Consider the following 15,401-nt stretch of genomic DNA (forward strand, 5'->3'; position numbering starts at 1 on the left):
TCAATGACTTTGGTAACTTTAACTCATTTATTGTCATTCCTTTCCCAGCTTTTTGCTTCTTGAACATTAATCCTTCTCTGTTTTTCTGCATACACCCTGTAATTTCCAACCTCTGTGTGCTCGCTTCTGCTCTCCTTTCCATCTAATCCCTCTCTGTGACCTCTTCTCATAGCAACGCTGTAAGCATCTTTTAGGTTCAAAAATAATCTCTCGAAGTCTTTCCTAATGTACCCAAGATGAGTTAAGTGCTTTGCTTTGGGGCTTCTTTACTGCCCTGGGTCTATCTCTGACTTTGTACTTACTACATTGCGGGCAACTCTGAGACGAAAGAGGAGTAACCCAGGTCATTTAACCCAAACATCTAGAACCATACACAAATTCTGGATGTTATTCAAATAAAGAATTGTGGAAGTAAACCAGAAAGATGCTTTGCCAGCAATATAACTTTAGTGTTAAACTATTCTCTATCTATGTATCTATCTATAGCTATCTACCTATCTATTGGTCTATCCGCCAGCCTGCCTTCCTGTCTGTTTGTCTGACTGTCCATTCAACCATCTATCTATCCACCAATAATCTATCTATGTATCTATGTATCTTTGTATCTAACCGCCCATCTGTCTACTATCTATCTATACTTTCCTGAGTGTAATTGCCTCCAGTTACAGAGGATGATGGTGATGCTCTGCACTTATATACTGATGCACTCATGCACACCATGCACACACTCATGCACACCCATCCCATGCATCAAGTCGTGGGCAGGGTTCTGGGCACCTGTGAGGATTTGCACTTATCCCCCAAGTATTCCTACGCTGTAGGGAATGCAATGCTAAATAGCAAATGAAACACCGTGACAAGTAAGGAAAGAGATCTCAGAAAGAGGAGAACACTTTCTTCCTGTTTGCTTGTTTGGCAAGGGACTCCACATTTTAATTTTTTACTGGGCCCCACAAATTATGTAGGTGGACCTGCTTCCAGATGTTTGGAAGTTTCACTTCTGTTCAATTAGAAAAATCAGAATAGCACCACAATTTAAGAACTGACAATTTAAATCTTTTTTGTGATACTACTAAAGAGCTTTTAAGTGTTTGAACTTTGAACCCAGACTTTGAAGGTTATATAATACATAAAGAAGTAGTAGAATCACAGTTTACCATCTTTTATGTTTAATATTGTTTTTAATTTGTAATAGATAGAATCTAAATTGAATGAACTACAGTTGCATTCATCAATGTAAATGTTTCAACAAGAGAAGTCCTAGTTTGAGATGTTAAAGTCCCAGTTTGAGATGTTGTATTTAAATTTTTATAACTCAATCTGATTTACATGATTCTATAAAGCTCCCTATTTTGCTTGCCAGCATTGCAAAGGTTCAATTCATGAAAACACTAATTCTCATTAGTAAGTCACAAAATGTAACATAAAATGAGGAAATGTAATCTCGTAATTGCTGGAGAGCTGTTACGACTACACGAAAAATTCATGATTATATAAGAAAAATTAGGCTAAGAAATAAATAAAAATGTCAAAAAAGTGCCTTTTTTCTTAACTATTTTAATAACATTTGATTATTTCACATTTTATTAGTTCTTATTAAGACATTTTCCTTCATAAAATCTCACATTAGTTTTGTATTGCAAAGCCAATTTGCACACAAAATCAGGTAGCTGAATGGGACTAAAAATTATATCCTCAATTCTGCTATAATAAAGTTACAGCATGCAGTATTTGTCCTTCTGTGACTTGACTAGCTTATTTCACTTAACATAATGTCTTCCAGGTTCATCCACGTCGTCACATATGGCAGGATTTCTTTCTTTTTAAAGGCAGAATAATATTCCGTTATATATATATATATATATAAAGCGCTTTCTCCATTCATCCATCAATGGACATTAGATTGTTTTCATGTCTTAGCTATTGGAGGGAGTTGCTGTTCAATGCGTATAAAGTTTCGGTTATGCAAGATGAATAAGCTCAGCTGTACAACACTGTGCGTACAGTTAACAACACTGTATTGTGCACTTAAAATTCTGTTAAGAGGGTAGATCTCATGCTAAGCATTCTTGCCATGATCAAGAAAATAAAAAACAATCGATCAATCAATAAAAATAGCAAAAGTTTGGTAGTTCTCTTTCCATAATCTTGCTTACCTCTGATAACATGTTTTGTTCTGAAATCTGCTTTGTCTGATACGAACATAACCACTCCAACTGCTCCTCTCCCCTCACGTCGACACCCCCCACGTGTCAGCCTGGTGTAACTCTTTCTATACTTTTACTTTTAACCCAGTTGTGTTTTAATACATAAAGTCTTCTTCTTGTGGGCAGCATATAGTTGGGGTTGTCTGTTATATTTTTAATACGAATATTGTGTGCATGTTTTAAATACTGCAACTTCTAGAAAGAAGTTTTGCATTATCTTTTAGTTTCTCTGAGTTATTTTATTTCTTCTCATTAAAGGTTTTCTTTGTCAGTCCCCACTCAATAGGAGATTCTTGTTTGGATTGTTCAATGCAATTTCCTCTATCTCAAGAGTAACCTTGAAATTGGTTGAATTCTTCTTTGTGCAGTCATGGGTATGAGTCCTTGGCAAGCCTTGGAATCCTGGGATTCCTCTGGAAGTGATAGACCAGCAATCTGGGAAATCAAGACTTTCTTGTTCTTCTTTATAGAAAGAAGCTGGATGACACTTACTCATTTGCTGGTGTTGGAGAAGGAACTCTATATCTTTTTTCTTTTTTTTTTTTAAAGATTATATATATATTTTTTCCTTTTTCTCCCCAAAGCCCCCAGGTACATAGTTGTATATTCTTCGTTGTGGGTCCTTCTAGTTGTGGCATGTGGGACGCTGCCTCAGCATGGTTTGATGAGCAGTGCCATGTCCACGCCCAGGATTTGAACCAACGGAAACACTGGGCCGCCTGCAGCGGAGCGCGCGAACTTAACCACTTGGCCAAGGGGCCAGCCCCTCTATTTCTTACCAGCATCTTCAAGGGCAAGCAGGAGAAAATATACACTTTCTCACTAGTCAAACAAGAGATTCAGCCCCAAAACTCAGATCTCCACAAGACTCTAGAGACCCTGATAGAGTAATCTACCTTTGTCTATAACAGAAAATTCTCAAAGAAATTAACAAATTTAACCCAGGACCTAGTAAATTAATTATAGCATGGCAATTAGTTTGTTCTAAGAACGTGAGAATGTTCAGATTAAACTATCTATCAACACACATCAATACGTTACTAAGTAAAGGGCCAAATTGCTTATGATTATATCAATAGGTGACAAAAAATATTTGGGCTAATGATTTACAAAATTCTAATTAATTATAAAAAGCTCAACATAAGATAGGGAACACTGCCAAAGGTGTTGGATGAACAAGGCAGGGTAAAGCTAAAAATTATCTGTGTATGAAGGTCAACTGTATGGAGATTTTTCTAAGAAAGTACCTGGCAGTCTTATGTGAAATAGCCCAGAGGCCCTAGGGAGGTGACCCCAAAGATATCTTGGAAATTTTAGTTTACGACCAGAGAAGGGAAAAGTCCTGCTCCCTAGCAGCCTGTTGCTGAGCAACATGATTTTCCTGGGTCGCTTAGTAACAATCTGTTCTTATAGCAATTTGTTCTTCTCCAAAGGATATTTTAATATTAAATATCTGCATTTAGGTAAAACCTTATAAAATTTTATTTTAACACTAAAGCTCCTAAAAATTTAAATAACTTGTGCCTTTCAAAGTACAATCTAAATAAGACTCTAGGCAAAATCACAAGGGCCTGTATTCAGCTGTATTTCTCCTTTTAGTTTCATTGTTTAGTATGGCATAAAGTTATTTTTAACATTATAATTGCATGTTTTGTATTCTATAATAGCACCTAAGAGGATATAAACTATTTATTCTCTGTTTTGAGGTAAATATTACTCTGCATGTAAACAGAATATCAATTCTGTCTGGGAAAAAAATGTTAATTCTAAGATACTTTAGAAGCAAAAAAAAAAAAGAGAAATTTCTGATGATGTTTTAAAATGTGTTTACAATTTTACAGAGAAGACTTTTTCTTTCTGTTTTTTCTCCTCTGACAACATTCAAATTCTTATTTTAAAAAATATTTTACCAAATGTTCTTCTTTTGGAATGTGGCATAACTATAACGTCTGTTTCTAGAATCAAATAATATTATGGGGGAAAGCAGCCATATTTCAAATCTAGATAATCTGTTATGGAGGGTCCTTCAGGTTTGTGTTTCTCATCTTACAAGCATGGTTTTGCAAAATGGGATGAAAAAAACAGGTTGCGAAACAATTCATTTGCCCCAAATTTTATTAAAACATGTAGGTCAATTATCTCATGTTCCTGATCCATCAAACTACAATATAGGGATTGCAGAAAAGACCACCTACCCTCTTAGATGCTTTCTTCAAAATACTGATGGTTTTTATTTAATTTCTCAGACTGAATTTTGTCTAGTAGGTTTACTTTTAGGTGGTATACAACAGTATCTTTAGAGAGAAGCTTATTCAATTATAGTTGCATGTAAACTTTCAAATTATTTATATCAGCTTTCATGAGGACACAAGATAACCCTTGTGTCCATTTCCAGTGATGGAGAAAAGCATCATAGAATTCATGTAACAACACAATTAAGGAAATGTCAGTGTATAATAATCCCAGCCCATTCACCCTCCCATAGTGGGGCATTTTCTTTAAAGTGAGATTGAAAATAAAAGAGGTTAATATCTGTGACAGCATTAATTTAAATGGTCCTGATACTTTATATTTTGCATTTATAAAAATGAGATCATACAGTCTGTGAACTTTTGTGTCCAGCTCCTTTCACTTAATGTCATCAAGATTAATTTATATTATAGCATGTATCACTACTTCATTTTTTATGGATGAATAGCATTCCATTGTATGGCTATACAATATTTTGCTTATCCATTCATCAGTTGATGGACATTTTGATTGTTTCCAGATTTTGGATACTATGGAAAATGCTCCAATGAACATTTGCAGACAAGGTTTTGGGCATGTTTTCATCTCTCTTGGATATGTATGTAGTAATGAAATTGCTTCATTATATGGTAACTCTTTGCATAACATTTGAGGAACTGCCAAACCATTTTCCAACATGGCTGGACCATTTTACAAGGCCACTAGCAACGTATGAGGGCTTCATTTCTCTTCAAACTTGCCAATATTTGGTGTTATCCACCCCTTTGATACTAACCATCCTAGTGGATGTGAAGTTGTGTGGATTTGCATTTTCCCAGTGGCAAATGATGTTGAGCATGTTTATATGTGATTATTGGCCATTTGAATGTCTTGTTTTGAAGAAACGTCCATTGGAATCCTTTGGTTGTCTATTAATTGGATTACAATATTTGTTTTTGAGCATTGTAAGTGTTCTTTATATATTCTGGATACCAAAATATAGATATAAGATATTTTGTCTTCCATTCTGTGGGTTGTTATTTTACTGTGGCTTCTTTCAAGATTTTCTTTCTGTCTTTGATTTTCTGCAGTTTGAATATGATATGCCTAGGTGCAGATTTTTTGGTATTTGTCTTCCTTGGTATTCTCGGAGACCTGTGGTTTGATGCCAATAATGTTGGAAAATTCTCCAACATTGCTTCAAATATTTATTCTATTTCTTTTTCTCTTTCTTCCCCTTTTGGTATTCCCATTACATATATATTAACCTTTTGTATTGTCCCTCGGTTCTCGGATATTGTGTTCCATTCTTTCTTTGCTCTTCAGTTTAGGATTATTGATGTATCTTTAAGTTCAATGATTCTTTTCTCAGCTGTGTCCAGTCTACCGATGAGGCCACTCGAGGCATTCTTTATTTCTATGGTAGTGTTTTGATTTCTACCATTTCCTTTCGATTCTTTCTTAGAGTTCTCAACTCTCTGCTTACATAACCCATGTTTTCTTCTGTGCTGTCCACTTTTTCCATTACATCCCTTACCATATTAATCATAGTTAATTTAAATTCCTTGTCTGATAATTCTAAACTCTCTACCATATCTCAGTTTGGTTCTGTGGCTTGTCTCTTAAAGCTGTTTGTAGCCTTTTAGAATGGCCTCTAATTTTTTTTTGAAAGCCTGATGTGACATATAGGGTAAGAGAAATTGAGGTAAATAGGCCGTTACTGTAAAGTTTTATGTTTATCTGGTTAGGAGTTATGCTGCAAGTACTGTTTGCTATAGCTGTAGGTGTCAGAGGCTAAAATTTCCTCCATTGTTCTTGTTTTTGTATCCCTTCTTGGCTTTAGGTTTCGCTAGAGACTCCTTCTTAAATATGATTTGAGCTTCACCAAATTATGAAATTTAATTAAAATTGATTAAAAATTAAAAAAACTTTTCTGTGGTATTTGTAAAATTGATTACACTAAATATGTAAAGATATTGACAAAATGGAAATTGGCATTAATTAATTAATTGAAATTAATTTAGAATAAAATATTAAATTCAAAATATAGAATATAAGGGTCAGCCCCATGGCCAAGTGGTTAAGTTAGCACGCTCTGCTTCGGTGGCCCAGGGTTTTGCCAGTTCAAATCCTGGGCGCTGACACGGCACTGCTCATCAAGCCATGCTGAGGCTGCATCCCACATGCCACAACTAGAATGACCCATAACTAAAAATGATACACAACTATTTACTGGTGGGCTTTGGGAGAAAAAGGAAAAAAAAATCTTAAAAAAATATATAGAAAATAAAGTAGTATTTAATCAAACCTTTCTAAAATCTAAATTTAATAGTGCACTAGATACCATAATTAGACAAAACAATTCTGTATATTTTTTAAAGCTGTAGAAACAACACACTTCTCTTTTGAAAGTATAAGTTTGTGGTCCTGATGATAACATATATTTTCCTATATGTGTCATGAGCAGTAATCAATACTGAACATTATTTACAAAACAATTAAATATTTCTGTGAGATTTTAAAGTTAGTGTATGTGCTAAATCAATGGGATTGGTCATTTGATAAAACAATCTTTTGATGTATTAATTTACAGCAAATTGGTGTCTGGCAAATAGACTTTTAAAAATCTTGGCCAGATCAGAACATAAAGGAAGGTTGGAAGGATCTCATAGTCAATTTTTGTGTGGACAGCAGGTGACTGTTTCTGAAAAAGGGTTGAAAGCATTTCCATGTTGGGATGAATTTACTTTTCTTTTGCTTTATCTGGATATAAAATCCTGAGATACATGAGCATGACTACATATACATGTATTGTACTGTGTTTGTATAGTTAAGCAAAAGAGTAAGAGAGAAAGGTAATGAGAAAGAAAGTGAAAGGAAAGAGGAAGGGAAAAAAGGAGAAGGGGTGAATAATAATAGAAAAAACATGAGTTCTAAACAAAGATAAATCAGATAGGGGATTTGTATTTTCTGTTTAGTCTCTATTTTTGCAAACAGGCTACCTATCTTTTGATCAACACATAGCAACTTTAGTAGTACCTTGCAAAAGAATAACGCTCTCATTCTATTTGTTCTCCTTACTCCCATGAGAAGGGTAATTAGTTTATAAGGTGGTGTCAAAAACCTTAAACATTAGGATTTTTATTCTGAAGCTAATAAAAACATGCACATGCATACATACACAGATAGAAGAGATAAACATAAAAATGTATTGTATATAAACATCAGTATTAATAAAGATTTTTAGTAAAACAAAAAGAGATGAAAATATAAAATCAAAGAAGTTGTCTATTGGTGTGTTAAAAAAATCTTAGTGGCTTTAGACAATGAACATTAAATTACTCACAATTCTGAGGAACAGAAATTTAGGAAAGGATCAGCAGGGATGGCTCATCTCTGTTCTCCATAGTGTTGCCTGGGAAGCTTGGTAGAGGCCAGAGGATCAGCTCAAATGGTTGGTGCAGTTTCTGGGATGAGTAGCCTTTCTTTTCGTGGTCATTTTATGTATCTGGATCATTGGCTGTTCTCCACATGGTCTCCCTCTCTACATGGAGTCATATCTTCCAAGGCTTTTCTCTTCAGAGATATAGCCCAGACTTCTTTAGGTAGTGACAGGTTTCCCAGAAGACAAACAATGGAAACTTCTTAAGGTCTAGGTCTGGAATTCACAAAGTGTCACTTCCACTACACTGTAATAGGTAAAACAAATCACAGGGCCGGCTCATACACAGTGGCAGGGGAAACAGATGCCACGTCTTGATGAAAGGAGTAGTAAACATCATTACAAAAGGGCATACTCAATGGAAGGAGTCGCAGCCTCCACCTCTGGAACAATTGACCACAAGAACCAAATAGCAATGAAAACTTCTAGCATCAAATTTGGGCCCAGTAGATAACATTTCCAACTAAAAGGAAGCAGGATTTTCAGAAAAATGGCCAATCCTAGATATAGGCAGAAAATGCACAAAATAAATTTGGAATATCTTAAGGTCAGAAAGCAAGCAAACAATGAGTATAAAGAGAAAGACAATCAAATAGTATATACCTCTTTATGAGATGCTTTAGAAAATACATAGACAACATATAAAATATTCTTTCAAAAATTAATTTTGAATCTGTTAAAACTTCTAATTATAATCATTAGCTTACATGAAATTCAGGAGTCAAAGGAATATGTTAAATAATAGCATGCTTAATATCAGGCTAATTTGTGTTATAAGCTAAGCTTCACCTTTTATTAGCTCTATAACTTTAAGAAAATTATTTTACAGAAACTGTAATCTCTCATAAGTACAATGGAAGTAAGAAGAGATTATTTTATGAACATGTACTAATGCATATGAAAAAATAAAAATTGTATAAAACAGCGTGACTGGTATAGCAGTACTGCTCAATAAAAATGCATCCCATTATTCCCTCTTCCTCCTCCTCACATACCTATTACTCTTGATAGACAATTCCAGTGGGAGTTGGCTGTGGTTCCTAGCACAAATTAATCTCCAAGATTATTCTTCATTAATAGAATGATCAGCTATCCAGTAAGAAGATACCTTTCAAAAATAAATCCTTTTTTAAAATGACATGGATGACAATAATGGTCTCAACAAAATTCAAAAATTTCTCAGGAAACAGGAAAAAAAAATACTGCCACAAGCTTCTACTGTCCTGTTGAACAACCTCTCTACTTCTTTGCTTCTATACTCTGCTTTCTTTCCTGATACTCCAGATGGATTCTCCATGCTGTTTGGCAAAGACGAACACTTCCACTTGTGTACCTAATCCCATCCCACGACATTCCTTCCACAATTCTCTCTACTCTTCTCCTCGGAGTCATTTTGTGTTTTCTCTTTTTCCTACTGGACTTTTTATCAGTAGACAAATATCCTGATATTTATTCTATCTTAAAGATGAAGCTCTCTTGACCCTACCTCTATCTGCCTATATTGCCCATTTCACTTTTTCCCTTTATATCAAAACTCCTGAAGACTTGTTTATAGTCAGTGTGTCCATCTTAGTTTCCCTTGCAGTTTCATCTTACTCTGCTCAACTTTTTAATAATTAAAACTCTGAGGCATTGACCTTGACCATGTTTTCTACAGTCACTTCTTTGATTATTTCAAATCATCTGATAGCTTTAAACACTATCTGAATGAAAACCATTCTGTATGTGCATCTCCACAAAGACTTCTGCCCTGAGCCCCAGACCTGTATGTCCAGTTACCAGTTGGATATCTAATCAGTATATCAAAATTATAATACAAAAACCTGAACTTCTGATTCCCCTGCCTTCAAATATGCTGTTTCCCCTATTTTTCATATTTCAGTAAATGGAAACGCCATTCTTCTCTTTGTCCAGATCAAAGTTTGAAATTATTGATTCTCTTATTTGTCTTGTGCTAACATTTAATCGATCACAAATCCTGTTTATCTACCTTCAATATATAACTTAAAATCAAAACAATTCTTGGCCTCTGTATGGTAGATGGCGTTTTAATATCCCTCCCAGATTTCCTTTATGGGGTCAGCACTAAACACCCAACTTCTGTTAGTGTTGACCTCAGCTGACAAAGAAAAGCCATATTATTGAGAAGGTTAGATCTCTTCTACTTCCTAGGTGGCTCAATGCAATACTTACAGATGGAGGCATCCAACAACTCTGTAACACGGTTTACAGACCTTTCCCTCTATCAGGCCAATGCTAGAGCTTACCAGCTACCAAATTTTTGCTTAGTTTTCCTCTCTTCTCTATCATACTTCATTCCACATCTTACAGGGATTTTTGTTTTTTTTCTGTCCTGAAAACATTCCTTCAGGAAATCAGGCCCACCAAATCTCTATCTCTATCTAGATTATTGGAATATCTTTCTTACTTGTGTCCTTGCTTCTACTCTTGCCCTTCTAGTCTATTGTAAATACAGTATTCAGAATATTCTGTTAAAATAAATAAAGACAGATAATTTTATTCTTCTACTCAAAATCTTCCAGTGGCTTCCTACATTACTCAGGACAAATGCCTAAGTAAATAATCTGGCCAAAAATTATAATGTTGTCTGACATCTGCCTCCTCCTTACCTTGCTCACTTCATTGCGTGGTATACTCTCCGTGGCTCACTACACTCCACTCATTCTGGCCTCTTTGAGGTTCCTTGAAACAATAGTCATACTCTCAAACTCAGGGCCTTTGCACTTGCAGCACCCTCTACCAGGAATGCACTTCTCTAAAATATTTGCTCCCACATTTCTTCCTGATGTTTAGTCATATATCAATATTCCATTGTAATCTTACATGACCACTGTAATTAAAACTGCAAATCCAACTTTACTTCATGACATTACGTATACCCTTTCCTCAGTTTTTTTTTTCCAAAGCTCGTATCACTTTTTAACTTTATAAATATATATATATTTAATTTTGTTACTATCCATTCACTAAAATGAAAGATTCACAAAGACTGTAAGTTTTGTCTGTTTTGTTCACTATCATCATTAGCTAATAAGCTCTCAACAAGTATTTATTAGTGCAAGAGGCTAACTTACAGAGTTGAGCATCAGAATCATATAATTTTGGGGCCAGCCCAGTGGTGCAGCGGTTAAGTTCCTACGCTCCACTTCAGCGGCCCAGGGTCCTACTGTTTGGATCCCAAGTGCAGACATGGCACCACTTGGCAAGCCATGGTGTGACAGGCATCCCACATATAAAGCAGAGGAAGATGGGCACAGATGTTAGCTCAGTGCCAGTCTTCCTCAGCAAAAAGAGGAGGATTGGCCACCAATGTTAGCTCAGGGCTAATCTTCCTCAGAAAAAAAATACTAAAAAAAAAAAGAATCTTATAATTTTGCTACAACTCTATATGACCCCACAGTACATGTTACTCTTAGCATCCGTCTTTCACTACTTATATGTCAAAATTTAGATTTATGTATTTAAGAAAAAATTTAAACCATTCTCACATTTTCCCATGAAGTCATAAAATATGTCCAAATGCATTTTTTTGCATCTCACAATTATTCAAGCTATAAATGAAAATTAAACTTTGATAGTGTCATCAAAGAGCTGTAGCTGATACAAAACCTGCATGTATTATACAACAATAAAGGGAAAGGAAAATAAATCTGCCTCCTTCAGCTTCTATTTTTAACTTCTTTAACACTGTGATATTTACAAACCTTGACTTTTTCGATATAATTATCTAAAATAAGTCAAATGTATCATGTGATAGCTATAAAACATATGGGAGAGGATGTCTAAATCTTGAAACATAAGTTCATGAAATGCTAGTTAATCCAAGAGATTGATTATTGCTTTAGTATTTCAAAAACATTTTAGTAAGTATTCATAAATTTTCTATTTTATATATGTATATTGGAATGTACAAGTATCTGAAGACCTTTAAGGTGTTTTAGTGTCTACATAATCACATATAAATATCCTAAAGAGAAATTGTAAATTGTTGTTGAATTATTATTAAACATCTCCCTCAGACAGAAATAAGGTATTTGCTATAATCAGAAAAGGGCAGTTATTTACACATGTTGATCTAGTTATTTGGTGTTGACTAATTGTTTCCATGTCAACCACACTCAGTAAGAGGATTAGTCACCATATGGTTGATAGAACCATCTGTTTATTCCAAGGACTAGCTTATTGATGCAAATGGAAACTTGTTTTGTTAAAGGTTAAAATGACAAGAATATATATATTATATAATGTGTCAATGGAATTACTCAAAATATAATTTCCTAACACTTCATATTTAAATTCTCTTGGTTGTTATTGAAGAATATCATTTTCCTCTAGTAACAAACACCAAAACATATTGAAGAGACAAATAAAAGAAGAAAACAACAAAAAAATAGTTTAACGGTTTAGGGAATTTCATCAGAAATTACTTTACCATGAAATTCACTGGACATTTTAAAGTACTCACACCATTAGGTAAATTGTAATACTCCAGGTAGCTACATATAATATTGTGCAAGTTTGAGAATTTTCAAACATTTACAGGAAAAAAAGCCATTCTATGTTTCAGTGGTAAAACATTAAATTCATCCTAAATCTCTTTCCTTTAATCCATTGAGAATTGAAGTTGCTTGTATGAGCATGATATTTCGTTTCTTCCAGAAATTCTTGCTAAGGAAGATGAGCTTATAAATAATAAGTATCCATTATGATTATTTATAAAATTCTTTAAATCTAATTTATTGGCTCAAATAGTTGCTTATCTGGGTAAATACCTCCTGTCTCAGGAAAATAATTCCTTACTGAGGCATCCAGCTCACTATCAAACAAGTTTTTAATTATCAAGACTTAATTTAAGACCTTCACTTTTCTGTGGTCTCCAATCCTATATATCATATCACAAAATTTGCCCAATCCCAATCAGATATCCACATTAGAAGGCCCACCATAAATCTTTGGAGCACAGCTCCCCTCAAGCCTCTAAATATTGACACATGACGTCTCCTTCTGAGACATTATTAAATCTCTGTCAAGAGAGTGTTCTCTCTTTTGAAGTGGGCTTCATAAACTTAAATTTATTTGATCAATGAGTATCCTTTTGGGAAGTTTGCTGTCACCAAACCAAGAAGCCTCAAGTATACCGAGTTGAAAGCCCGTCTCTCCTGAGGCTCAAAAACGTTTACTTAAAAGCAGCATGCTCCTGAGACCAGTTTAGCCTTCATCTTTGGGATCTTTCCAACTGCAAAAATGAGCTAAATATTACAATAGTTTGTGCTACAATTTTTTTCTCACACTCCCAAATTTTGAACTGATTTTGATTTCTAGGAATATTAATAATTTTTGAAAAACCATTTTTAGTATTTCTTCAATTACCTCAGCTCAGTTGGAAATATTTATCCCTGGTATAAATGTACCTTTTTACTAATAATACTATTCTTTGTGTCTTTGATTGTCCTCATCCATTTTGTTTGAGAATCTTTAAGCAAATATTCATAGGGAAGAGAACTCGCATAAAGTGATAAGGTCAAAAGGTCCCATCAGAATGGACACCTTATAGGATAAACTTTGCCTTGGCTCACGTATCAAAACCATATGAGCATTTTCTTGAACCTGTCTTACAATATCTGTAAAACTATGGCACTAGGAAAACCTCTTCTTCAAAATTTTCCTCTGCTAAGAATAACAGATTTATCGGTGCTACCAGAGGAAATGATCCATCACAAGTTTGGGGCCCTCCAAATCACGAGATACACAGTGGTATATGTGATCAACTGTTGCTGAATTCTCATGGGTTTCACTTATTTTAAGTATAGCTACTCTTGGATAGATTCCTATGATCCTATCTTAACCCATATTTCTTCCCATCTTATCGACCCACTTCTCTTCCCTTCTGGTCATTTAGAGATCAGTGCAAATGCATTACGGTCCATGTTAAGCGCTTGTCTTTTTCAGAGTGGAGAAATACTGTCAAAGACTTTTTAATGGTTAGACAAGTTATATAGACATTCATAGATTATTTAGAATAGTTATGTTAATAATCTAAGGCTTTATAATATTTATCAATTCATTCATATGAAAGTTGGACCCTCAGATTAAAAAACCTGGAACAGGAAAGTCATAATGGGAAAACCCTGATAATCACCTTAGAGGCCATGAATTTCAGAAACAAGATCTTTGGAGGTCATCCTCCATTCCTTCCTGTGTAACAGATGGGACTCTAATTCAGTTTTTAAAGTAGTGAAAGGATGAATCCACTGGACAGTTCAAGGATAAACCCTTTAACATCTTTATATAGTTTTGAATTAAGTCCTTAAGAAAATGTGACCCAAGCTATCTCTTGATTTTTTTAAATAGACTAAAACAGGAATTAATAAGATTTAGCTTGCAAACTGAAACTAATAAGAAATCACCCCATCGTCAAGTCTCCAAATCCTTGTTGAGCATTTTGAGAGAGCCTTAGAACAAAAGCAGAATAATACCCAGACTAAACTGAGGATGCAGATGAAATAATTAGATTCTCCCACTCAAGTTATCAAATATCAGATGTGGGATCCATTTGAGAAAGATGCCTGTAGATATAATAAGCAAAAAGTATTGGTAAAACAGTTATCTTGCTAAAGCTGAAGAATCTGAAGGAAAGAAATATAGTAGATGATCAATAAATATGCTGTAAGGGAGAATCAAGTACACAATCTTCCATTTTACCCTAGACTGGTTCTAGAGGAACAGAATTTTAAGAGTGAGTTTTCTGAATTGGTTCTAGGTTTTCTGGAATTGACTCTCTAATATGATTAGATTTAAAGATGCTAAAGACTGTTTCCAATGGTAAAGAGTGCACAATACATGATTTGCCTTTAGAGATACACAAAATTATCTCCATTGGATACTCCTAATCAAGCTCTTTTAAGAAGCAAGGAGCTGAGTGACTGTGTATGTGATATTTTTAAACATTTTTTGAATACTAAGGAATATTATGAGGTTAGCTTCTTGCTCCTAATGTTTCTCAACAAAATGGTGGGAAAAAAGGATGAACTCAGGGATTAAAATTCCTAGTTCAATCACTGCAAAAATGACCTGAAAGCTTCTATGTGTGTACTTGTAAGTGAACATAAGTAAGGCCATCTTGTAAGTGAACATAAGTGAGGCCATCTTGTTACACTGAATAACCCTTTTATTAGTTGAAATCTTTCTAGCATATGATCCTTATAAATTGCTGCATGCTTTCATGATTTTCTGGCCCTGATCCTGTACACATACCCCTGCTGAGGTACTCTGATAGCTTTGTTCTTAAGAACTTTAATGAATTTTCCCAGGGAATAAGAAGGCCTCCAGAAAGAAAGAACACCTGTAGAATATTCATCATCATCATCGACAGAAGAACAATAAGAGATCCTGGAGTCCCTTGAGTACATTTCCAAACCCCCTCTTTACTGCCCATTTTTCCTATGTAACTGCCTCAAGATTCTGTAATCCCTGAAGATGGGATTCTTGAGACATTAGTCACT

This window comes from Equus przewalskii, chromosome 16 (genome assembly GCF_037783145.1).
Source record: "Equus przewalskii isolate Varuska chromosome 16, EquPr2, whole genome shotgun sequence".
Taxonomy (NCBI): domain Eukaryota; kingdom Metazoa; phylum Chordata; class Mammalia; order Perissodactyla; family Equidae; genus Equus; species Equus przewalskii.